General features: G+C 39.1%; 1 pseudogene across 1 annotated transcript; it reads right to left on the reverse strand.

Annotated features, from left to right (window-relative positions):
• Positions 1 to 21,859: 21,859 nt before the first annotated feature.
• LOC309859430 (vasculin-like protein 1 pseudogene) lies at positions 21,860 to 24,478 on the reverse strand (annotated as a pseudogene). Its single transcript has one exon. The product of its transcript is annotated as a vasculin-like protein 1 pseudogene (transcript).
• Positions 24,479 to 25,178: the final 700 nt, after the last annotated feature.

Consider the following 25,178-nt stretch of genomic DNA (forward strand, 5'->3'; position numbering starts at 1 on the left):
ATTTGAAATGGAGATCATATCAAGCATTTTTTTTTTTTTCTGGCCACAATGGAATGAAACTAGAAATCAATTACAAAAGAAAAAAAAATGGAAAAAAAGACATGTAGGCTAAACAACATGCTACTAAATTACCAACGAGTCAGTGAAAAAAATCAAAGAAAAATAAAATACATGGAGATAAATAGGAAGACATAGTGGTCCAAAACCTTTGAGACACAACAATACCATCCTAAGAGAAATTTATAGCGAGAAAAACCTACCTCAAGAAACAATAGAAATCGGGCGCCTGGGTGGCTCAGTGGGTTAAGCCGCTGCCTTCGGCTCAGGTCATGATCTCGGGATCCTGGGATCGAGTCCCGTGTCGGGCTCTCTGCTCAGCAGGGAGCCTGCTTCCTTCCTCTCTCTCTCTGCCTGCCTCTCCGTCTACTTGTGATTTCTCTCTGTCAAATAAATAAATAAAATCTTTAAAAAAAAAAAAAAGAAGCAATAGAAATCTAAAGTAAACACTTCATCCTTTCATCTAAAGAACTAGATAAAGAACCAAGAAAACCCAAAGCCAAAAGTTAGTACAAGAAAGAAATAACAATCAGAGCAGAAACAGATGAAATAGGCACTAAAAAATTACCAAAATAGAAAATATCAGTTAAATCAAGAGCTTTCTTTGAAAATATAAACAAAATGATAAACTTTTAACAAGACTCATGAAGAAAAATAAAGAGTACCCAACTGAAATCAGGAAGAGGAGAAATAACAATACCACAAAAATACAGATTAGAGATTACCAAAAATTATATGCTAACAAATTAGACAATTTAGAAGAAATGGATAAATTTCTAGAAGCATACAATCTTCCAAAAGTAAATAGAAATAGAAAATAATGAACAGATGATTGGTAATAAAATTGAATTGGTAAAGAAAGTCAAGAAACAGAAGTCCAAAACTAGACATATTCACAAGTTCTAGAATATTTAAGAGAAGAGATACTATCTATTCTCCAACTATTTCAAAAAATAGAAGAGGAAGGAACGCTTCTAAATTCATTCTATGAGGCTAGCATTACCCTGATACCAAAATGAGACAGATACACTACAAAGAGGAGCAGGAGGAAGAATTACAGGCCAATATCCGTAAAGAATACAGATGCCAGAATTCCTGAAAAAAGTTAGCAAACCACATTTAACAATACGGTAAAACAATCATTCACCACAATCAAGTGAGACTTAATCTGGAAGTGTAAGAATGGTTCAATATTTACAAAATCAACTGATACTACATTAACAAAATGAAGGATAAAAATGGTGTCTTAATTGATGTCGAAAAGTCATAATAAAACTCAACAGCTGTTTGTGATACAAACTCATAAGTGGGATTACATGGAACACATACCTCAAACATAAGAAAGACCATTGATGGCAAAACCCACAGGTAATAGAACACAAGGATTCCACTCTCACCACTTTTATTCTGCATAACCTGAAGTCCTAACCACATCAATCAAACAAGAAATAAAAGCCATCCAAATTGGTAAAGAAGTAAAATTGTCACTATTTGCAGATGATATGACACCATAAATAAAATCCCATAAGACTCCACCAAAAAAAGGAGCAGAAAACAAAATTTTAAAAGACTCCATTTAAAGTTACACAAAAAGAATAAAAATACTTAGGAATAAACCCAAGAAAAAGATGTACCCTGAAAACTATAAAACATTGATGAAATGGAAAAGTACATGAACAAATGGAAGATACATGTTCATGGATTAGAATACTATTGGTAAAATGTTCACTCCACCCAGAGCGATCTACAGATTCAAACCAATTCCTGTGAAAATACCAACAGTGCTTTTCAAAACACTGGAATAGTCCTAATATTTGTATGGAACTACAAAAATCCTGAATAGCTAACACAATCTTGAGAAAGAGCAACGACTGAGGTATCAAAATACCAGGTATTTCAATATTGTATTGCAAAGCTGCAGTAATCAAAAAATTATGGTAATGGCCCATAAATCAACACACAGATCAATGGCACACAATAGGAGAGCCCAAAAATAAATTCACGTTTGTATGGTCCATCAATCTATTACAGGAAGGCAAGAATATACAATAGGGAAAAGACAGTCTCTTCAATAAATGGTGCTTGGGAAAACTAGACAGCTACATGCAAAGAATGAAACTGGATCACTTTCTTACACCACACATAAAATAAACTCAAAATGGATTAGTGAACCTAAATGTCAGACTTGAAACCATAAAACTCCTAGAGGAAAACATAAGCAATAATCTGTTTGAGGGTGGCCATAACATTTTTCTAGATAGGTCTCCTGAGGCAAGGGACACAAAAGCAAAAATAAACTATTGGGGCTACACCAAAATAAAAATATTTAGCACAGCAAAGGAAATGATAAACAAATGAAAAGGCAACCTACTGAGAAGATATTTGCAAATGATGTATTTGATATGGGGTTAATATCCAAACTATTAATTTGGATAATTAATACATAAAGAACTTACACTACTTAACACACAAAAACATCTGATTAAATGGGCAGGGAACTGAATATACAAATTTTTACAAAGATGACCTACAGGTGACCAACAGACACATGAAAAAGTGCTCTCCATCACTAACCAGGGAAATACACATCAAAGCCACAATGAGATCTCCTTTTAACTGTCAGAATGGATACTATCAACAAAAAATAACAAGCGTTGGTAAGGCTATGGAGGGAAAAAAAAACCCTCATGCATAGGTGGTGGGAATATAAATTGGTGCAACCACTCAGGTAAACAGTATAGAATTTCCTCAAAAAATTAAAAATAGAAATACCATTGATTTGGTAATTCTATTGTTGAGTAGTCACCCTCAAAATTGAGAACACTAACTTGAAAAGATATTTCCATCCCAATGTTCATTGCATTATCATTTATAATAGCCAAGACATGGAACAACTCAAGAGTCCACTGATCTATGAATAGATGAAAGTGTTTAGGTGTGTGTATACACACACACACACACACACACAAATAAAATAATACTCATCCATAAATAATGAGGTCTTGCCATTTGCAACAACATGGATGGACCTAAGGAGTATTACGCTCAATGGAGTAAGACGATGAAGGACAAATGTTGTAGGATTTCACCTGTGCATGAAATCTAAAAAACAAATCAGAAGCAGATGCAGGGGCACTTGGGTGGCTCATCAGGTAAGCATCTGCCTTCCTCTAGGTCATGATCTCGGGGTCTTGGGATCAAGCCCCATATTGGGCTCCTGGATCAGCAGGACGCTGCTTCTCCCTCTCCCTCTGTCTCTCCCCCTACTCATGCTCTCTCTCGGTCTCAAATTAATAAATAAATCCCCCATAAATACAGAGAACAAACTTGTGGTTGCTAGAGAGCAGGAGGCTGTGGTGTGGGATGGGTAAAATGGGTGAAAGGGGAAGGGAGGTGCAGGATTCTGGTTATGGAAAGAGTCATAGGGATAAAAGGTAGGATATAGAGAATATAGTCAATGATACTGAAATAGGATTGGTTGGTGACACATGGTAATTACACCTGTGAGCATAACATAAGGTATAGATTTGAATCACTATGTTGTACAAATGAAACCAGCATAACTTTATGTGACCAGCTATACTTCAATAAATTTTTAAAAATGAGCCTTAAAGTATCCCAAAACTACCAAGGAAATAAAAAAGACAAAAAGACAAATTTGAAGAGGGTCTAGAGAAGGGCAATCCAACAGCCAAGAAGACAGAAAGGATGTAGGATAACCAGACAATGACTCAATTCTAAGAAATGATTTGAGAAAGTTAACTCTAGATTTTTTTTTTTTTTGCCAGTTCCCCACAAAGAGAATACTCCATGCTTCTTGAAAGAAAGATTTTAGGGCAAATACACATTGGTACTCTTTATTCCTGAAGAGCCATCACTCACAGACTCATTAACCCAAGATTTAAAGCCTAGAAATGAACTACCTCATAAAGTTCTAGCTACCTTACTATGAACTTGTTATGCATGTGTTAATTACAGGCTATATCCTTAACTCTGAGGTCTGTTTGGAAGAAAACATTTGTGAAATGATCTTTGGAGTATGACCCATTCTTGAAATTCTTGCTTATCTTTTCTTCTATGATATTACATAGTTTTGGACTACTTTTGGTTTTTGATTAGATGAATAAAAATAAATGATTCTAACTTTCATTTGTTTGACCATCCATTGATCTTTCTACACATCCACTAATCCATTTTGAACTCTTATGATCCTTGCACTGTGAACATTATATATAAAATATAGTGATTAAGTAAGCCCCTACATGCTAATACAGATTCCTCAGATTTAAATATAACGTTCCATCATTTGTTGTAAACCAACTCATTTTATTTTTAAAGATCTTGTCCTTAATATCTTCTGAAACATTCCAAAAATGTCATCCACTAAAAATCACCAAAGACTCAGTGACACTTTTCCATCTGTCCATTTTGGGAAGATACTCTCATGTCTAGATCTCTAGTTATAGACACGCACATATTCACATAGTAGCTCTCATGCCCATTCAGAACTGGAATGCAAGCTTAAGTATAGGAATTATTTTTATTCATCTTCATACCTCATTGATACTCAATGCTGATTACATTTCCTAACATTTCATTTGGGAAAGATGGGACTGATCTTGGTAGAATATTCTCATGTTCTTAATTGTTAATATATTACAGGTTAATATATTTAAAGTTTTCAATGGTGACAGATTTAGAGTAACATAATTATTAACTACTACCAAAAATTAGAAGTTTAAAATACTTGTAATTGTGTCAGATAAACTTAAGAAATTTGGTTCTAGTAATCTTCAGGAGGCATTGATCCTTATAGTCATACATCCAAAGAAGCACATCAGTGCTTATTCAAAGTTATGTTATTTTAAACTAAAAGTGCATGTGAAACAATATTAGTATTGAAGAAGTACTTTAGAAGAGGTTAAGAAATGCCTTCTATACTTAGGAGTTAAAAATATAAGTCAGAAAATACCACAGTAGAGCAACAGATTTTTTTTTTTAATTTTCTTCAGTATATATTTAACTTTTAGATATGTTGCAGGGAATATGTCAGTTACATATTATATTTTTAATGTTTTAGCTACAAAAGATATTTCAAGAGAAAATAAAATGCTTATAAATACAAATGAGATGAAAAATATAATTGTATTACATAGTTGGTATAGTACAAGTTTATCTACAATAAGCTTACTGTACAAATATTTTAATAAAAGTTAACAGCAAGTGACGAATGTCTAAGCACATGGTATTCCCTGAATGAAACTTTGAACATGAACTTGAAAATTACATTCTGAGAACTCTATTTGTCAATTTTCTCTCAATAAAAAGGGGTATCTTATAATAAAACAAAATGAGGGGAAGTTCACATAGTAACCAAATATTTAAGTTTTTAGAAGTAAGGCTTATTGGCCTCATACACCTGTTCAGAGCTCATGTTATGTATTTATGTAAGTGTATAGCTCCATGCTTGTGATCAAGATTAGTGGTGCTCATCAATATCTTTATTTTTATCTTTTTATTTAGATTATCACAGTCTATTTCTTCAGCTCATTTAGGCGGCCCTGAGAGACTAGTCTGGTCAATGGCATGAGGGAAGAAGTACTATGTACCTCTTTCAAACCTGGCCCCTGAAACTTCACTTGAGATCATCTTCACCTTCACTTTCCTCATGTGATTAGGGGTGCAAGAACCCACTGCAAGACTGAGAAAAGATTAAAAGAGCTTGGATCCCTCCATGACTGTGGAATATAGCATCGTTAGCCTACCCATTGCGTCATGAACAACAAATCCTTCATGTTTCCTATATATTTCTGCAACTATGGTTGTGACATTTAATTTCAAGCTTTAAATATCTTGGTTCAATACTTTACCAAGTTACCTCACAGACTTTTTCTTTTTAAATTTATCTGATATTTTACCTACAGAACTTTGAAATGGTACATAGATTTCAGGATCATTTTAGAAGAAGAATATTAATTGCAGGGGCCCAAACATGAACTGATTAAATTAAAACAAAACCTCAGATAAACCTTTGGCACTGACTTCAAAACTTCTCTTGTTGATAGAGAATAATTCCCTTATGAACTATGCTGGACTTAATTAACACATCTTTCTGTACTAGCAGTTGCTTGTGCAGGGATGAAAAACAGATTTAAAGAACAAGAGGTTGTTGCAACTTGAGTGTGATGAAGCCATGTTTCCCTTGTTACAGTGTGAACTGTGCACTGGCAGCTGCTTGAAAAATTTATGTTATTCTTTATTTAAATTCAATTAGCCAACTTACAGTACATCATTAGTTTCAGATGTAGTGTTCAGTAACTTATCAGTTGCATATAACACCCATTGCACATCACATCATGAGCCTTTCTTAATGCCCATCACCGAATTACCCATCCCCCTACCCACCTCCCCTCCAGCAACCCTGTTTCCCATAGTTAAGAATCTCTCATAGTTTTTTCTCCCTCTCTGATAACTTCCCATTCTGTTTTCCCTCCCTTCCCTTATGATCCCTCTATGCTGTTTTATTCCACATAAAAGTGAAACCATATGATCATTGTCCTTCTGACTGACTTATTTCCATCACCATAATACCCTCCAATTCTATCCACATCAGTGTAAATGGTGTTTATCCTTTCTAATGGCTGAGTCATATTGTATATATTACATTTTATATATGTACTACATCTTTATCCAATCATCTGTCAATGGACATCTAGACTCTTACCACTGTTTGGCTACTGTGGACATTGCTGCTATGAACATTGGGGCACAGGTGCCCCTTTGGATCACTACATTTATACCTCTGGGGTAAATACCTAGTAGTGCAATTTGGTAGGTCATAGGGCAGCTCTATTTTTAACATCTTGAGGAGCCTCCATACTTTATACCACTTTCCAGAGTAAAGAATGTACCAGCTTGACTTCCCACCCAGAGTGTAAGTGGGTTCCCCTGCTTCCACATCCTTGCCAACATTTGTTGTTTCCTATCTCATTAATTTTAGCCGTTCTGACTGGTGTGATGTGGTATCTCATTGGGGTTTTTATTTGTAAGTCTAATAATACAATTCACCATTGTACTATTTTCAGTGAAACATTTCTGTAAAGCATTTTAATTACCAACAGTAAACCTTTCCCTGGGAATGTGTTTTTTGTTTGTATTTTTTTTTAACAGTGAAGCTTATTTTTCTTGCCATAATTTATTATGTGTAAATCATGTCTTCTTTATATTACTTCAAAAGTGGGCATCATAGGCTATTTTTACTGAAGCTAGTATCACACAGAAATGCTGACAGTTACATAAAAGGTTTATTAAGTGGCAACATCAAAACATGATCCATTAGTGGGAAGCTGATGTACTTTGCCATTAAATCATAGGTCTCTATAAAAGTGTTAACCTCTTTGAATCAAATTGGGACACAGATAAACAGTAAAAAGCAATACCCAAGTTAGTTCAAATGTAATATTTATTAGTTAATATGCTAGAGTTGTGAAAGTAGATATATATTCACCAAGTTATACGAATTAGCATAAACCCATAAGCCTAGGGCACAAAGAACTCTACTGAGGGTTAGTTCACACAAGCAGGAATAGAAACTTGAAAATTCCAACAACGACTTAGAGCACCAACATTATTGTCCATCTCTAGCTAGTAAGGCTGATGGCTGCAACAGTAACCGTGTGTTGGTGACTGAAAAGACTGGCCCCAGACAAGAAAATAACTGAAATGAAGTTCTGCCTATTTCCCATACAGCACTGTAAACTGTGTGACCCAAGATCACCATTACCTTATTCTGCAGCACTATCCTAGAAGACATATGGCAGGATACTCAGAGCTATTACTAGAGCTATCTCCTGCATGTATGCATGCATGTACACACCCAGAGGTCTTTGGCAAGCCACACATCTAATTAGGGCCTTTCAATCCCTTAGGGTAGTGAAGAGAATACCATGGGCCACACTGGAGTCAGGACCTCTGGTTTACTCCTGGAATTAAGAGAAGGTGGGAAAAGGGGCCTGGCACATTGCAAGTCATCAACATTACTTATTGAATGAAGAGTCTTATATGTAAGGGAGTTCCTATTTCAGAGAACTTTGAAAAGTACCTTAAAAGACTTGTTCCCATGAACTTGTTTGAAAGCAGATCTAGAAGACCCAATAGGGATCCTGCTCCAGGCTGTCCTCTAAAAGTAATGCTTCCTAAGCCTTTCTACATCATGACATACACAGAAAATGATAGTATTCGCATGAAACAGTAGTTAAATGGAGGATTTTGGAATCCTACATAAGGTGGAGGTGACAGGAAACCTGAGGGCTGATGAGATGGATCCTCCAGCACATAGTTTGGAAGCTATGTTCCAGAAGAGATGAATAATACTGAGAGTCCATTGAGGGATCTAGCTTTTCCAGTTATTATTTAACAGATTCTATCACCTGCTGAGTGCTTACCATATGCCAGCAACTATACCCAACACTTAATGCACACTATTTCTTTTTATCCTTAAAGTAATCTAGGGACTCTACTTCTGGTAACAACAGCATGAGATGGTCAGATGACTGCTCCATAGAAAATGACTATACACTGGACAAAACCATTTGTGACAATCATTTCAGGGCACTGGAAAATAACCAAAGGTAGGCAACAACTTGGGAAATACTAATTCATGTGAAACTGCTACTGCATTGAGTAATAACTAAGAATTAACTTTTGGAGGGGAGGTGGGAGTCTGAGAGCATTCCCAAGCTCCACCAACTACCAAACATGGGCAGTGAAAATCCAGCTTTATGAGCTGGAGGTGACAGACTCAGGAGCAGGCAACAAAGCAGTTAGAAATTTCAGAGGGAGATTTTGGATGTGAGAAAGCTATAGAGCAACTGATACAATAAGCTTTCCATATATACCTGGTTAACTGCTAAACTATGTGTGCTTATTGGATACAGCAGGGAACCCAACAAAAATTGAAAGAAAGCATGTGAATTTGCCACACATCTGAATGCACAGTGAAATCTACACAAAACAGAGGAGGATGAAAGCCTGACTAACTCAGAGTCTCTGACTACAATCTCTGCCTGTTTGGCCTCTGAACTATGCAGGTGCAGAGGAACTCCTTAGAGAACTAGGCAAAAGAAAAAACATCTGTGGTTGGAGATTTCAGTTTGACTCCAGGCATGTTAAAGTCTAAATCCCTCCAAAGAACAAAACCGATTTCAGATTCACTGTGAGTACAACTACAAATGCTTTTTACTAATTTCTGACCAAAATATATGAGATGTGAAAAGGAACAGGAATGACCCATATCTAGGGAAAAAGGCAGCCATTAGAATTTGACACTGAGTGGGCTCAGAGGTTGGATTTAAGACAAAGACTTCAAAGAGCTATTATAAATACATTAAAAAATTAAAGGAAATTCTGTTCAAGGAATATTCAAATAATGAACAAATAGTAAATACTAAGAGAAGGAAACTAAAAGAATCCAATGGCTATTGTAGAGAAGAAAAGCATATTAATGGAAATGAAAAATATATTGTATATACTCAAACAGATTTGAAATGGTGAAGAAAAAAACAATGAATGAAAAATCAGTAGGTCACAATCTAAAAACAGAACAATAAAGTTAAAAATAAACAAACTTGAAGATCTGTGGGTCAATATCAAGCACTGCAAAATATAACTCAGGCCTGACCTCAAGGTAAGTTCTGTTAAAGCTGCACATGTACCCTGCCCAGACATTGCTGCTACTATGCCCCACACCTTGTGCCTCCAACTGCTGGTGTATGGCCCCCAGCCACTATAGCATTTCAAGAGATCTGGCATAGGATTTGCGGCCTAATGGAAATTTTGCTAATCCTGCTGCCCACTCCCAAGTTCCCTGGTGGCCATGCTCCCTCAGAACTGGTGTGCCTGGGTCCTACTAACACTACAGAGAACAAGCACAGCCCACAACAGGCAGAATGTCAGTGCAGACAAGTGCACTGAAAGGAAAAGTGACTCAGACACAACAACAGATTATAGGCATCACACACAGAATACTCTTTTGAAATGCCAGATTCTGTGAACAGGGGACACTCTATTGCAGGGCACTCCAAGACCTCTTTTTTATAAAGTAACTCTTTTCAAGAGCAGAAGACATAGCTGATTTTCTCAACACAGGGAAATAGACACAGAAATGCAGAAAAAAAATGAGGAGACAGAGAAATTTATCCCAAATGCAAGAACAGGACAAGGCCATGCCTAGAGATCTAAGTGAAACAGATATAAGTAATATACCTGATAGAGAATTTAAGGCAATGATCAGGAGGGTACTCACTGGACTTGAGACAAGAGTGGAGGACATGAATGAAAACCTTAACAGAAATAAGGCATGATACAGAAGAGAGAAAGGGCTCAATAAACAAAATGAGAAACATGCTTGATGGAATGAACACTAGGTAGAAACAGCAGAAAAATTTAGTGACCTATAAGACAGAATGGGAAGTAAACTGAAGAAAAGAAATAGGAATTATATAAAACAATACATTTAAGGAACTCGGTGACTTCAAACAGGACATTTGTATTTTAAGAGTTCCAGAAAAAAAGGGAGTAGGGAGCAGAAAATTTATTTGAAGAAATAATAGCTGAAAACTTCCCTAATCTGGGGAGGGAAACATATCTAGATCCAGGGGGCACAAAAACTACCATCAAATCAACAAAAGCAGACCTACACCAGAACATATATTAAACTGGCAAAATATAATGCTAAAAACAATATTTTAAAAGCAGTAAGACAAAAGAAGTCAGTAACTTACAAATGAAAACTCATAAGGCTAGCAGGAGATTTTTCAAAAAATTTTGCAAGCAAGAGTAGAGTGGCATGATATATCCAAAATGCTGAGTTGGAAAAATCTGCAGCCAAGAACACTCTATCCAGCAGGACTACCATTAGGAATAGAAGAAGGGATAAAGAGTTTCCCCAACAAAAACCTCCTAGGAGTTCATGACCACTAAACCAGTCCTGCAAGAAATATTAAAGGGGATTCATTGAGTGGAAAGGAAACCCCAAAAGTGACAATATAGAGGTAGGAAACACAAAAGTAGTAAAAATGATTCTTTCCTCTTAAAAAAAAAAAAAAGCAAAACAAAAAAAACACAGAGTCAAAGAACTCACAGAATAAAAGGATATAAAATATAAACATACACCTAAAATGTGGGGAGTTAAGGAACAAAGAATGGTCACAAAGTTAAATGACAACCAACTTAATATAGAAAGCTATATGTAGAAGAGGATAGAATATCACTAAAAAAAAAGTCAAAAATCATGATAAGAGAAGGATTAGAGAAACACTTCAAAAAATATAACATGTAATAAAATGGCTATAAATACATATCAATAATTATTTAGAATGTAAGTGGACTAAATGCTCCAATCAAAAGACATAGAGGATTGAAGAAAAAAAAAAAAACAGAATGGATTGAGGGAAAAAAGACCCATTTATACTGCCTATAGTAGACTCGTTTTAGGCCTAGACACCTGCAAATTGAAAGGGTATGGAAAAACATTTATCATACAAATGGATGTCAAAGGAAGTGGGAGTAGCAATACTTAGTTCAGACAAAATAGAACTTAAAGTTTTACTTTAGAGAGAGAGCACGTGTGAGAAGGGGAAGAGGTAAAGGGAGAGAATCTCAAGTGGTCTCCCCATTGAATGCAGAGCCTGATGTGGAGCTCAATCCCACCACTGCAAGATCATGACCTGAACTGAATTCAAGATTCAGATGCTTCACCAACTAAGCCACCCAGACCCCCCCAGATAAAAAACCTTAAATCAATGACTATAATAAGAGATAAAGAAGAATACTATATAATCATAAAAGGGACATTCCAACAAGAAAATAGAAGTTATCAATATTTATGCACCAAAGAGGGGAACACTCAAATATATAAAACAGTAACAAAGGAGCTAATAATAATAGGGGGCTTTAAAAACACCATTTATAGCAATGGTCAGATAATATAAATGGAAAATCAAGGAAACAATGGCTTTGACTGACACACTGGAATAGGATATTTTGAGTATATCTGTTAAATCTATCTTAAAAGAAAACACATTCTTTTCAAGTGTATCACAGAATATTCTCCAGAAAAGATCACATGCTGGTTCACAAACCACGGTTCAGCAAATTCAGGAAGATCGAAGTCCTACCATGCATCTTTTACTGACCACAATGCTATGAAGCTAGACATTAACCACAAGAAAAAAATCTGCAAAGAACACAAATACATGGAGTTTAACATGCTTTACTGAACAATGAATAGGTCAACCAGGTGTAAAGTTTTTTCCGGCGAGATAAACACAACACCAGGCAAAGTGGGTGCAAGGCAAGATTTATTAAAAATGCTCTCTGGCGAAGTTTCAGGGCTCAGGAGAAGGGGAGCCAGGAAAGTTGCGCCGGGAGGAGGTGGGCACCCTCGGGTGAGGTTCCGCCACTCTGGAAAGCAGAGTGGCGGAAGTCGCGCCCAAGGCAGGGAGGAGGGGGCTTTTAAGGGGTCTCGGAGGAAGCTCAGGGGTCTTTTGGAAGTTTCCCTTATTTGGATATCCCGCCTGCTCATCGGGATCCCATTGGTCCACGGGAGCCCGGGGCGGGGGGTCTCAGATTCCTGCTTGGGCCTTTGTTCTCCTGTCCGAGCTCAGGTCTTGTGGCGGGAACTTTCGCCATCTTTAGTAGCCCTTCCTGCCAGCCCAACACCAGGAAATAAAAACAGAAATAAAGTACATGAAAATGAAAACACAATGATCCAAAATCTTTGGATGCAGTAAAAACAATTCTAAGAGGCAACTATATAGCAATACAGGCCTATTTCAAGAAGGAAGAAAAATCTCAAACAGCCTCACCTTACATGTATAGAAAAGGGACAACAAACAAAGCCTAAAGGCAGCAGAAGGAAAGAAATAAGGAGTAGAGCAGAAATAAAAATAAAAATGTTAAAAATTAAATAGATCAATGAAACCAAGAAATGGTTCTTTGAAATGGTTCATTGCCTTTGGCAACATTTCTAGGAAGAAGTTGCTGTGGCTGAGGTCAAAGAGGTTGCTGCCTGGGCTCTCCTCAATACCAAGCATTTTTAAAGAAGAACAGCAAAGATAGAGGACTTATATACTACCTGATTTCAAAACAATATAAAAATAATCAAATAGTATAGTATTGGCATAAGAATAGAAATACAGATCAATGAAAGAGAATGGAGAATTTGGAAAGATGTTTAAATGGTTAATTGATTTTTTAACAAAGGGGTGAAGTAAACCAATAGTGAAAAGAAAATCTTTTCAAAAAATAGTGCTAGGATACCTGGCCATCTGCATGCAAACAATGAACCTTGATTCTTGTACCATGCACAAAAGTTAACTTAAAACAGATCATAAATCTAAATGAGAACTTATTTTAAAACTAAAAATTCTAGAAGAAACCCTAGGGAAAAAAAAATCCCTGACACTGCCTTAAGATTTCTGAGATGTTGAAAGACCCCCCCCCCTGGTCGTTAACTAATTGACTGCTCTTTTGTTGTGTAAAAGTACCCCTCCTCCCCTTGCAATGAAAAGACCCTTCCCCCAGGGTTGAATTCAATGTAACTGCTCTTTTGCCTTTCTGTAACCGCTTGGCTTTTAGGGCATGACACTTGACTCCTGTTTGAACAAGATACCCTCTCCTAAAAGCCGGGGCATGGTCACATAGACAAGGGCAAGGGGGCTGCATGGTCACATAGACAGGATGTCTTTCTGCTGAGTAATAAGGTCAAACTTCCCCTCTTTGTTTCCCCTTCCCGCCTTTCTCTTCGCGCGAGGGGGGTCTTCCAGGGCCAATCCACTAACACCAAGTATGCCTTTTTCAAAAGTTCTAACTGTCAAGCAATCAGTTGTGCCCCACCCAAAACTTGTTTGTACCTGTCTATAAAAACCCGGCACCACCCCAGCCGGGTGTGCTCAGCTAGCAGGAGCTGCTGACCACCTGCAGGCGCCTGCGTAACAATACCACAAGAACCTCTTGCTGATTGCATCCAGTGGCAGTGTTGGATTCTTGGGTAAGGGGATCCGCGGGTCTTTCATTTGGAGGTCCCACCGAGATCATCGGACTCCTGCCCACGGATCCAACTGACTCCCACCGGGAGGTAAGCTGGCCAGCATTCTTGTCTCCTGTCTCATGTTCTCATTTGTATCCAGTCTCGTGTTCTTGTTTTTCTCTAGTCTTGTGAGGCCTCTGTTTGACCTATACTGCAGGTAGCGGTATAGTGTTTGTACAACAGCGCGCGTTGTTGGATTGTATTTGTAGGCAGCTTGAGAAGGAGCTGAGGAGCTCGGACTTCTCCCCTGCCGACCCTGGAGGACGCTCCAGGGTGTCGAGGGGCCCGATTTTTCGGGGCCCCTCATTTGTCCGAGGGTTATATCCGTTTGTCCGTTCCAGAGGAACCCCTCGGCCCTGGACGGAATTTGTCCACCGCAGGGAGATCTCGAGGCTCCTCTGGGCCGGTGGAAACCTTGCTTTCGGTAGTATACCGAAACCGCGCAGCGACCTTTTTGTTAATTTTGTGTGTCTTGTGTGCTTTTCTCGTCGCCCTTTGTGTTTCCCTTGATTAAGGTTAACTGGAGCCAACTGGGGTTAGTCTAACTCGAGACAGAGACCATAAGGAATATTCCCAAGCAGCTGCCGAAACTCTCTTTGTTTCGGGGAAGTTTCCCTGTGTTCTCTGGCCTGACTTGGACTGCCTAACCCCTCCCCCCTTGCTGGTGGGAAAGCATGGCATCTGCTCCTCTGTTGGGGCTTAGGAGCTCCAAAACTGGGAATCCTTTCTCTGCCTCCTGGCGGCGCTTTGTTTCTTCTGTTTCCCCCTTACGTGTTTCTGTACCAACGTGTGTGCAGCCTGCATGACTGGCCTCTAGATCATGCACCACAGCTCCTTCTCTCTTCACTGTCAAGGAGCAAGAAGAACACCCCCACTCCAGATCTTACATTCAAAGTGGAGTGGGTCCAGGTGGAACGTAAATCAGTATTGGAACTAAGTTAAGTTTGTTGGTTTAATTAAGATAAGACGTGTCTTTGAAGTTACAGCAGTAAATGTGAAACTTTTATTCTATCAGTTTACTGAAGGTCAGATAAGCTTGTGTTACTTATTAAAATTTGTTAGCAAAGAAATGACTAAACTGATGGTTAATTGTCTATCTCAAAGTTCTAATGGGTAATTGCTTAAGTAGCTTTCAAAGTCTTTGGTAACCTGAAAGTTTAAGTTTTGCTTGGATGACAAATGGAATTAAATTGCGGACATCTAGGTCTTAACCAAACAGGATAAAATGCTAAGTCGTTAATTATTGGATGTAGGTTTGTGCTTTTGACTTCTTACTGCAAAGAAACTAAGAGTATTTAAATCTGTTGGTAAACGTGTTCTACACTTAACTGATTCATAAATTTGCCACCTGAAGAATTCTGTGGTAGCAGTTCACAATTGGTTAATAACTAAAGGTGTTTCTAAGAATACAAAGTTCTGCTTAGTGTAACTAAGACTGATGGAAATAAAAGGAAACTCTGTATGTAGGAAAGTAGGAGATATGTAAGAAAGATTTAAGGAAGGTAATTTTGTCCTAAATGAGATGGTTGTTTGGAAGGAAATGGCTTGGGACAAAACCTGAATGCAAAGAAAAGTTGTAGAAGGTTTGTGAATGGAAATCTTCACAAAGAAAATTTTAGATATGGTCAGGACAGACTAAAAAAGAAAGAAAAACAGCCTCCAAGGTAATTTAGCACTCTCCTGACCTGCCTCCACATAGATTATACTTCCAAGTATAAGGGCCATTTGGCCTTGAGAGATTAAGGAAACAGCCCAACCTTGAGAGACTGTGAAAACACCCTGTTACCATCCTCCATTGCCTGTAACCATAGAAACTCACTCTAATCTGTAAAGAGTGAAAGGGGAGACTGATCACCTCCCATTAGCCAGAGATGCCCCGAAGGGGAGGATATCCAACCTGTTTGAATCTGAAGAGTGCCTGACTGTGTGAATGTGTCTGTATGGCTCCACCACTTCGGAGTCTGAGTGGGCTGCACCTTGAGTCTCGCGGGGCGTCATATGGCATAACAGTCATCTACTCCACGGAGTAGCCTGTTCCGGGGTTTATACGGACAGGCCTTAGCTAAGACGCTCCTAAATTCCCGTGAGGGATGCAAACAGGACAGCAGGGGAAAGATCCCTCCCTTGTCTGCGACATCATTCATGATAGGAGGAAAACCCAGAAAACTCCTATCTAAAGACTGCACACTTAGAAGTAAAATAAAAAAAAAGGGAAAGACACTGGTATAAAAAGCTGGTTTTCTTTCTGTTTAAAAGGGGCAAAGTTTTCTTAGCTAATTGATCTGTTAAAAAGTGTAAATGGTTTTCTCTTTGCCTGCCTGAAAAATTCAGTTCCTATGTTTTATCAGGTGTTTAACATCCCTGATTATATTTAGGCATGTGTTTTTAAACTTTCTAAGGTTTTAGCAATTGTTGACAAGATTTAAACCAATGATAAACCTTGGGTTACATTTGGAAAAATGCTATAACCATTCTAGAGATTCTATGCACTTCCTAAAGTTTTAATGTTTTGAGAGATCATCGCTTGATATTGTAAGTATGGGAATGTTATATGTCACAGAAATTGTAACCTGATTTCCTTGCAGCTAAATTGTAAACTCCCGTGTCTCTTTAGCTCTAACCATATCCATTCTGAGTTTTTGTCATTTATAATTGTTTTAATTCTCTTGTAAAATGAGTTTTATCTTCAAGGAGATTCCTATAAAGGACTTTCAGGACAAATACAGATATTTGATATACTTGAAAATCCTAAAACTGAAATGGGTAAAAATTTCCAAAACTGACTAAAGCCACATTCACCAGAATTAGTAATATGGGACTAAATGAACTAAAAGATTATAGTGTTATGTCTCTTAATGTCTTGTCTTACTTTAAACATTGCTGGTTCTCTCTAATGTTTGCTCTTCCAGACTAGGGATACTTCCTCCTAGTTATCTGTAACTTATAGAGATGTAAAAGTGCTCATTTGTAAAAGTGCTCAAAGCATTCACCTTTTCTCTCTATTTGAACCCTCTGAAACCAAAAGGTCTTAGTAAGTATTCTTTCTTCCATGGCAATCAGTCATTTGCATAAGTTCAATAAGAATCTGTTCTCCTTGTAACAGGAAAGAATTGGAAACACGGGTTATTTTACCAAGGCTTTGACTGGGATGTCATATTTGAAAAGACTCAGATATGACCAGACAGCTTTAAGGAACTAAGGTTGACTTTATAAAACCTGGAGCCATAAAGCCCCTTGGGACTGTTGGCCTGATACCTTGCTTACAGAGTTCCCAGCAGCCCCACCAGGTGAGTAAAGAATGTCACTCCTTGGTAGGTGCAGTCTCGGGAAGAGGAATTCGCCCAAAGGCATTGCAGGCATGCCTCATGGCAAGTACAGGGCTTGGCTTCTGGCCCGGAGAGGCTACTAAAAGTTCAACCTAGAAATTCCTTATACAAAGTTCCAGCAAAGCAGATTCTAAAAGATCTATTGATCACAGTCACTGTTCTTGCTGAGCTTATGTAAATAATTAGGCCAAGTTTGTTAAAACTGGACTTGTTTCACAAGTGAATTAGTCCTGATTTGGCTATCTCTGGAAATGAGGGTTATTTTAGAGAGAAAAATTGTTTTAGTAACACACCTTTATGGATGTTAAATTCTAGATTTGATTGTCTTTAAATGTTTGTTTACCTAAGCTAAACAATTTGAGGTAAACTTCAGAGAAGTTGCACAATAGCTTCTTTAGTCGATCTTATTATTTTGTGGGGATATTAGCAGACCCCACAGCACATGATTAAACAACTGGAAAAAATGGGATTGATTCCCCAACAATTATATAACTTAACTAATACCTTATGTGTGGCTGGGATAATGAAATTGCCTAAAAGCCACCATACCACACTCCATAGGATTAACTATGGACTTGTGGAGATAATGGATGACCCCACTTTCTTTATGAGTGGATTGGATGATGCATGGCAGACTCCCCTTATCTCTTGACAAGTTTTCTCACTTGCCAGTGATCCTCTGTAATCAGGATATTGTTAAGGCTGGACCACTCAAAGGTCTTATTGGTTTTATCCCTTAGTCATATTTATCCTAGAGGCCACCTCTGTTGAGGTGCAATTGCAAACAGATGCTTTAGCGAAACTTAGAACAGCCCTCCTCATAAAAAGAGCCTCAAAGCTCACTATGGGACAGTCCTTGACTGTAATGATGTCACATCAGGTCCAGATTTGTCTTAGAAGCCAAAGGCCACCAATGGATGATGTAGGCCAACTAATTAAATATTGGACTATACTTACAGATATGCCAGAAATAATACGTAAAACTTGTCAAACTTTAAACCTAGTTACCTGTATGCCTGAACCTGACCTGTACTCCTTTCTCTATAGAGCAAAAAAGGTTATTGATCTTGCTTACTCTATTTGGCCAGATTTAAGATGCCCCTGTTAAAAATACGAATGACAGTTGATTTTCTGATGTCAATAGTTTTCATAGAAAAAATAAGATAAGCTAGGTGTGCCATAGTGCTCACTAGCCCTTTGCAATTGCCAAAGCCTAAGAATTAACATTTATACTGACTCCAAATATGCTTTCCTGGTACTACGTGCCCATGGAGCTATTTGGAAGGAAAGGGGATTGATATCAAGCCATAACTCCCCAATCAAATATGGGCCTAAGTTACAAAACCCTCCTTATCACTATACTAAGGATGGCCTTAGATGTCCTGACAGCAGCCCAGGGTGGCACATGTGCAATTATCAAGACAGAATGTTGTGTGTACATCCCAGACTATCACAAAAATATCACAGGACTAATAAAGGATATGTATGCCCAGATTAAGGCTCTACAAGGTCCCTCTCTCTCTCTCTTTTTAGTGATTGGTTAAGTTCCTGGCTTGGAGGAGGGCTATGGCCAAATCTCCTTTTCGGGCTTCTTATTCTTATCGCCTTATTAACTTTAATATGTTCCCTTGTTCCATGTTTTCCTACTTGGTGCCGTGGTGCCGAGACTCCATTGCTACAATGACTACACCACAGCAGACGATCCTTCTCGCGCGCGAGGACGCCTCTTCACTGTCAGCGCTGGATTCAGCTGCCTCCACCTTTGTAACTCACTTATGTTCCTACCCTGATCAATATTGACCTGAGCAGGTAGGGACAGCTCTACGCCCCTATTCAGCACGAAGAAGTTATAGAAGATGAGACCTTCCACCTTCAACCCCCTTAAAGATTTCAGGGTCAAGATTGTTCAGGGGGAAATAAAGGAGCAGGAGGCTGGCTGAGGAGAAAGCAAAAGCTGGTGCCTTGTACCCCACTTAGTGCAAGAAAAGGACAAATGGATATAAGATTCTATCCATGATCAAGAAAAAGGGGGGAATGAAAGACCCCCCCCCCCCCCCGTCGTTAACTAATTGACTGCTCTTTTGTTGTGTAAAAGTACCCTTCCTCCCCTTGCAATGAAAAGACCCTTCCCCCAGGGTTGAATTCAATGTAACTGCTCTTTTGCCTTTCTGTAACCCGCTTGGCTTTTAGGGCATGACACTTGACTCCTGTTTGAACAAGATACCCTCTCCTAATAGCCGGGGCATGGTCACATAGACAAGGGCAAGGGGGCTGCATGGTCACATAGACAGGATGTCTTTCTGCTGAGTAATAAGGTCAAACTTCCCCTCTTTGTTTCCCCTTCCCGCCTTTCTCTTCGCGCGAGGGGGGTCTTCCAGGGCCAATCCACTAACACCAAGTATGCCTTTTTCAAAAGTTCTAACTGTCAAGCAATCAGTTGTGCCCCACCCAAAACTTGTTTGTACCTGTCTATAAAAACCCGGCACCACCCCAGCCGGGTGTGCTCAGCTAGCAGGAGCTGCTGACCACCCACAGGCGCCTGCTTAACAATACCACAAGAACCTCTTGCTGATTGCATCCAGTGGCAGTGTTGGATTCTTGGGTAAGGGGATCCGCGGGTCTTTCAATGTGACACCCAAAGCTTCTTTTCTGGCTTATGTTTATTGTGTCATAGAAGAAAAAAATTAGTAAGTCAGCTTTTATTACAAGTACTCTGGTCTTTGAGATATACCAGCAAGGAAATGAAAAGTTAAAGACAGAAAATATTTACAGAAATATCTAATGAAAAATTTGTTTCCAAAAAATATAAAAAGTGCTTAAAATACACAGTAAGAAAAAATTTTTATGTTAGTAACCATACAACTTAATTTTAAATTGGGCATAATATTTGAACACACCTTACACAAAAGATACATAGTTTTCTTTACAAGCACCACACAAAAGAAGGTATATAAGTTGAACAGATACTCCACAGAAGATATACAAATAATCCACAAGACACAAAGAAGCTCACCATCATTGAAATTAAATTAAGCCCTCATTGAGACACCATTCCATGCCCACTGGAATAATTCAGGTTAGAAAGGTGGACAATACCAAGTGTTGTTGAGGATGTGGAGGAACTGAAACACTATGTACTGTAGGTGGATAAGCAAAATGGTAGAACCACTTTGAAAAGTTTGACAGCATCTTATAATATTAAACATATACTTACTTGGCTCAACAATTCTACTTCTAGGTATCTACCCAAGACAAAACCTATGGCCACAGAAATATTTATATGATTATGTGTAGCAGCATTATCCATAGTAACCCCAAATAGATACTACCCAAACATAAATAAGATGTGGTAGGTTATACAATGGAATACTTTTCAGCCATAAAAGGGATGAACTACTGATACAAGGTACAAACAAAATGCATGCACCACAAAACAACATGCTAACTGAAAAACGCTAAAAGACTACACAGTTTCCATTCACGTGATATTCCGGAAAAAAGCAAAACTGTTGGAACAGAAAGCAGTCAAATGGTTTCTGGGACCAAGGAAAGGTAGGCATTAGGGATTGAAAAAGGCCCTTTACTTTAGGGGGTGATGCAAAAGTCCTAAAACTAGGTTGTGGTGGCAATTTCCCAACTAAAGATGCTTACCAAATTCAGTGAAATTTATACATAAATTGATTTTAGAGCATGTAAATGACACCTCACTAAAGCTGTTAAACCCATACAGCTCTGTGCGGTAGACCTCACTTCCATTGTGCAACTGAGGGAAGAGTCTCAAAGGCTGGGTAACTCACTTAACGCTAAACAGCTAGTCATTATCAAACCTAAGTCCACATTGGTAATCACTGCTCTACTCTGCTTGTTGGAGTGGAGGAGACACTAGGGACCTTGTGATGCTCCTAGAAGTTTCCACAATCAGCAGATTCCACCCAAGCTGAAACTGGTGTGGGCTGCTCCCCTCTACAGAAATGGTCTGCCACCAGGAAGTGAGGGGTGTCCTGGGCTAGAGGTACAATGTTTAGAGATCCTGCTGCTCTCGGGAAATGTGCTACAGAAAAACAAGCACAGCACAGAGAAGAGGGTCAAAACTCTGGTTTTGGCACTTAACAGTCCTTAAGACCTTAAGGAGGCCATGCAACTTCTTACTGCTTCAGTTTCTTAATCCATGAAAAGGATTTAGAGACATACCACCTCCTTTATGGAGTTGTGTTGAATGTTGAAGGGGCAGTAAGTGAAATAAAGGACCTGATCCTTAGTAGAGCCTCAGGAAAAGTAAATTCTTTTTTAAAAAGTAAAATACTTTTAAATTCCCTTCCCTTTTAGTTCCTAAGAGAAAAACATCCAGTCCCACCATTTAATAAGGATTTAGATTTTTTTTTTCCAAACTGATGCAAAATATTTATTCCAAGTTAGTTATTTTATGCAGTAGTTTTCCCCTTCAACAGACTTGTGATAACCACATCTTTTAAATCTGTAAATAATGTTATCAAAATAATCTTAATCTTTGAAATCTCACAAAAATTTATATTTTACAATCCACCCTGAATATCAAGGCTGCAAGAATAACACAACATTTCCTATATCCAAATATTTTACAGCTGTACCCAAAAAAAGGGAAAAAAAAGAAAAGAAAAGAAGAAAACCATGTATGCTTGGTTAAGGGCTAACGTTACCCGAGCAGCCAAAAATAAAATAAAATATCCAAATTATTAGCATTAATTTAATACAATTATAACTTTAATAGTCACTTTGTCATTGACAATGATTGCTTGAGCACAGGGGTGAGTGCCCCAAGGGTTGGTGGTAGAAGCTGTTGATGCAGACCGGCGTCTCCTCTCTGCACTGCCAGCTCCCACCTGTGCGTCGCCTCATAGATACTGTGTCTGTGTGTGTGTGTGTATTTAAAAAATCTTTCCCATCACACAAACTTCTATTAAGCAGATAACAGGGAAGAACAACAAAAGCTAAACAAGCCAATTGCTCTCTCTTTGGGATATGACTATTTTCCCTTGTGCATGAAGTATTCAACATAAGAAAAGGAAAAGAATGATTTCTTCTGTATGCTCCCTAAACACACAAGCTGAGTTTACTGGGTCAGATTTTTGAGGACTTATATGCCTACTTCCAGGCATCGTCATCTGATGTTTCACTGCTACTGGTTTCCGTGTCCGAATCCTCAAACTCTGCTTTACGAGTGCTTCTCCAAGGGGAGAACAGGCCGGAACCACGGCTCTGCAAAAAGCCGTTCTTCCCAAAGCCATTTCTTCTCAGCTGTTCCGTCTTCATGTGGAACTCTCTGAGCTCATCCTCTGTGAGGGGGAGGCAATTCTCATCATTTTCAGGATATTCCTGCCATCCCATTGCTTTCAATAATCGATGCTCTGCTTCCAGAGAGTGTGAGAGGACCTCCCCTTCCTCCTCTGCAGGGAGAGTAAGACCATTCTGATGACAGCCTTCCTCTCCGTTTTCCTTTGGTTCAGGTGTGCTGTTGTCCTCCAAATCCTCCAGCTTGTCACAGTCTCTGTTCTCTGAGAAGTCTCCATTCCGGTCGTCCTTTAGAGTCTTCAGGAACTCACTCTTCCTGTCGGTAGTTCGGCGGGTGAGCTTGGTCAGGCGAGAGGAGCTGATCTCAATCGGAGGAGTAGTGCTGGAGGGACTCTCTTTAGGAGAGCTTAAAACTGTGCCCCCAGCCAGTACTACTGGTTTGGTAACAGAGATCGGACTGGAAAAAGCAGACTCCCAGCTAGAGGAAAGGGATCCTGATTTGTGTTCCATTCTGTTAGCTTTCCATGCACTGGGCTTGGAAGGAGGTGGTGCAGGCTTAGGAACCAGGTTCTTATAGACACTTGGAACCATGGTTGATTTGTTCCCATTTGCATGGTGAGATCCTGGTGAGGTGAATGCAGCAGAGAAGGCAGCAGAAGGATCTTCTTTGGAAACTTTTTTGATGACTAGCATTTTGGAGGGTTGCTTGGCACTAGGTGGGTTTTCCCACACTCCAGAAGGGGTCCCAATAGGTCTGCATGGCTGATTCTGTTTGCCAGCTTCTGGATTCAAAGAAAGAAAATCTTCCTCTTCAAATTGTAATTTTTCCACCTTGTCTTCTTTCTTTTCTTCCCTAATCTCTGTAGGTGGCTTTTCTTGAAAGGCACAGCCTTTCCGGGAATGGAAGCTGCCAATCCAGTGGCGATGGTTCCCTGTGCCACCCCCACTATGCTGGCTCATGCCATCATGACCTCGGGAAGAGCCATGCCAACCAGATAGGTTCCCTGTGATTCCAGCATATACTTCCTTAGAGACACCAGAGTCCACAGAGTCGTGGCGCAACAGGGAGGGCTGGTGCCAGGAATCTCCTGCAGTTCGCAGAGGTCCATTGTTAAAAAAGCCATCAGAGGAATTATGTCGACGACGGCTTACTCCAAACCTACGATCTCCTCGGGGTAGGTGCTCTCCGTGTTTTTCGAAGGTGGCTGTAGGTGACTTAGCTGACTGTGGTGTTGAGAAATTTAGCCAAGCAGGAAAAAAGTCATGCTGCGCCATTTAGGTCCAGTGTCTCTTTTCAGCAAGGTGAGGCATCCAACCTCATGGCCAGGATCCCAGAGTGTAACCTCTGTGGTCCTGTTTCCCGAACTCCTTGAGTCTGCCAGCTGGATTTCCTACGAGGTTCTCTTGTTAAAAGGGTGCTTAAATGGGCTGGCCAGCAGCACGCCTTGTGATAAAGCACAAGGAAGCCAGGCTCTGTCTGTATCACTTTTTCAAGTCTCCTCAATTGCTCATCTTAAACTATCTAGTTCCTGACACGTTTCCAAAAAGGGGAAGGGGAAAGGGGAAGGCGAACATAAAAAGTATTTGTTACATTTAAAAAAATGGGGGGAAGGGGAAAGAGCTATGTCTATGTTCACCTCATTCAACTTCCTTGAGTGATGGCACTATGATGCTGTTAAAATAGATAATACATGGACATTTGCACATTGAGTGCAAACACTGTTCATAACAAGGTCATAACTGGAAAGAGGTAAACTCATGTGTGGGTGAATGCCATCAAAGCCACAGATCAAAAATATAGCATTAGAGAGCAATAAAAGATCTTCTGAGCAGTCAATTCCAGCGGCAAAACATCCACATAACAAAGCCCTTAATTTATAAATCTCATTATTCCTACAGAGCTGCTAAAAAGTGTGCGGATATGTATTTATATCTGTTTTATTCTTCAGAATCTAAGGGACATAGGAAATCTGGTTTGTTTTTAATCAGACAGGAACTTAGTATGTTTTCCTCCAAAGAATAGCAGCTTTCAAGGCAAATTTCTTGGGTTATATAAAGCTCCCAAATGTATCTTCTATTTCTTTGGTTTTCACTATTTAAATTCACAGCAAAATTAAAACAAGTAGAAATAAAGAAGTCAAGGAGTAAACAGTTCCAAAGTGAGGTCGTCTTCTCTTCAGTCTTCTCTATTTCACTTGTTCCGCCTCCTCCTGAAGACTGAATTGAACTGGAAGGTGATACGAGGAGTCTTCTACTGCTTTAGTAGAGCAGTCATTTATTATTTTGGATCCATTTCCATCATTATTCAATCACTTAAAAGGCCACAGGAATCTATCACCGGCAGCAGTGGGGCTACAGCTAGGGGCCAGAGGCAGCGTCTAAGGGCGCATCCCCAGCTTCCTGATCCCACAGAGGTGGAGAGCCCACAACCATAACAA

The sequence above is a fragment of the Mustela nivalis genome, assembly GCF_964662115.1.
Source record: "Mustela nivalis genome assembly, chromosome: 2".
Lineage (NCBI taxonomy): Eukaryota > Metazoa > Chordata > Mammalia > Carnivora > Mustelidae > Mustela > Mustela nivalis.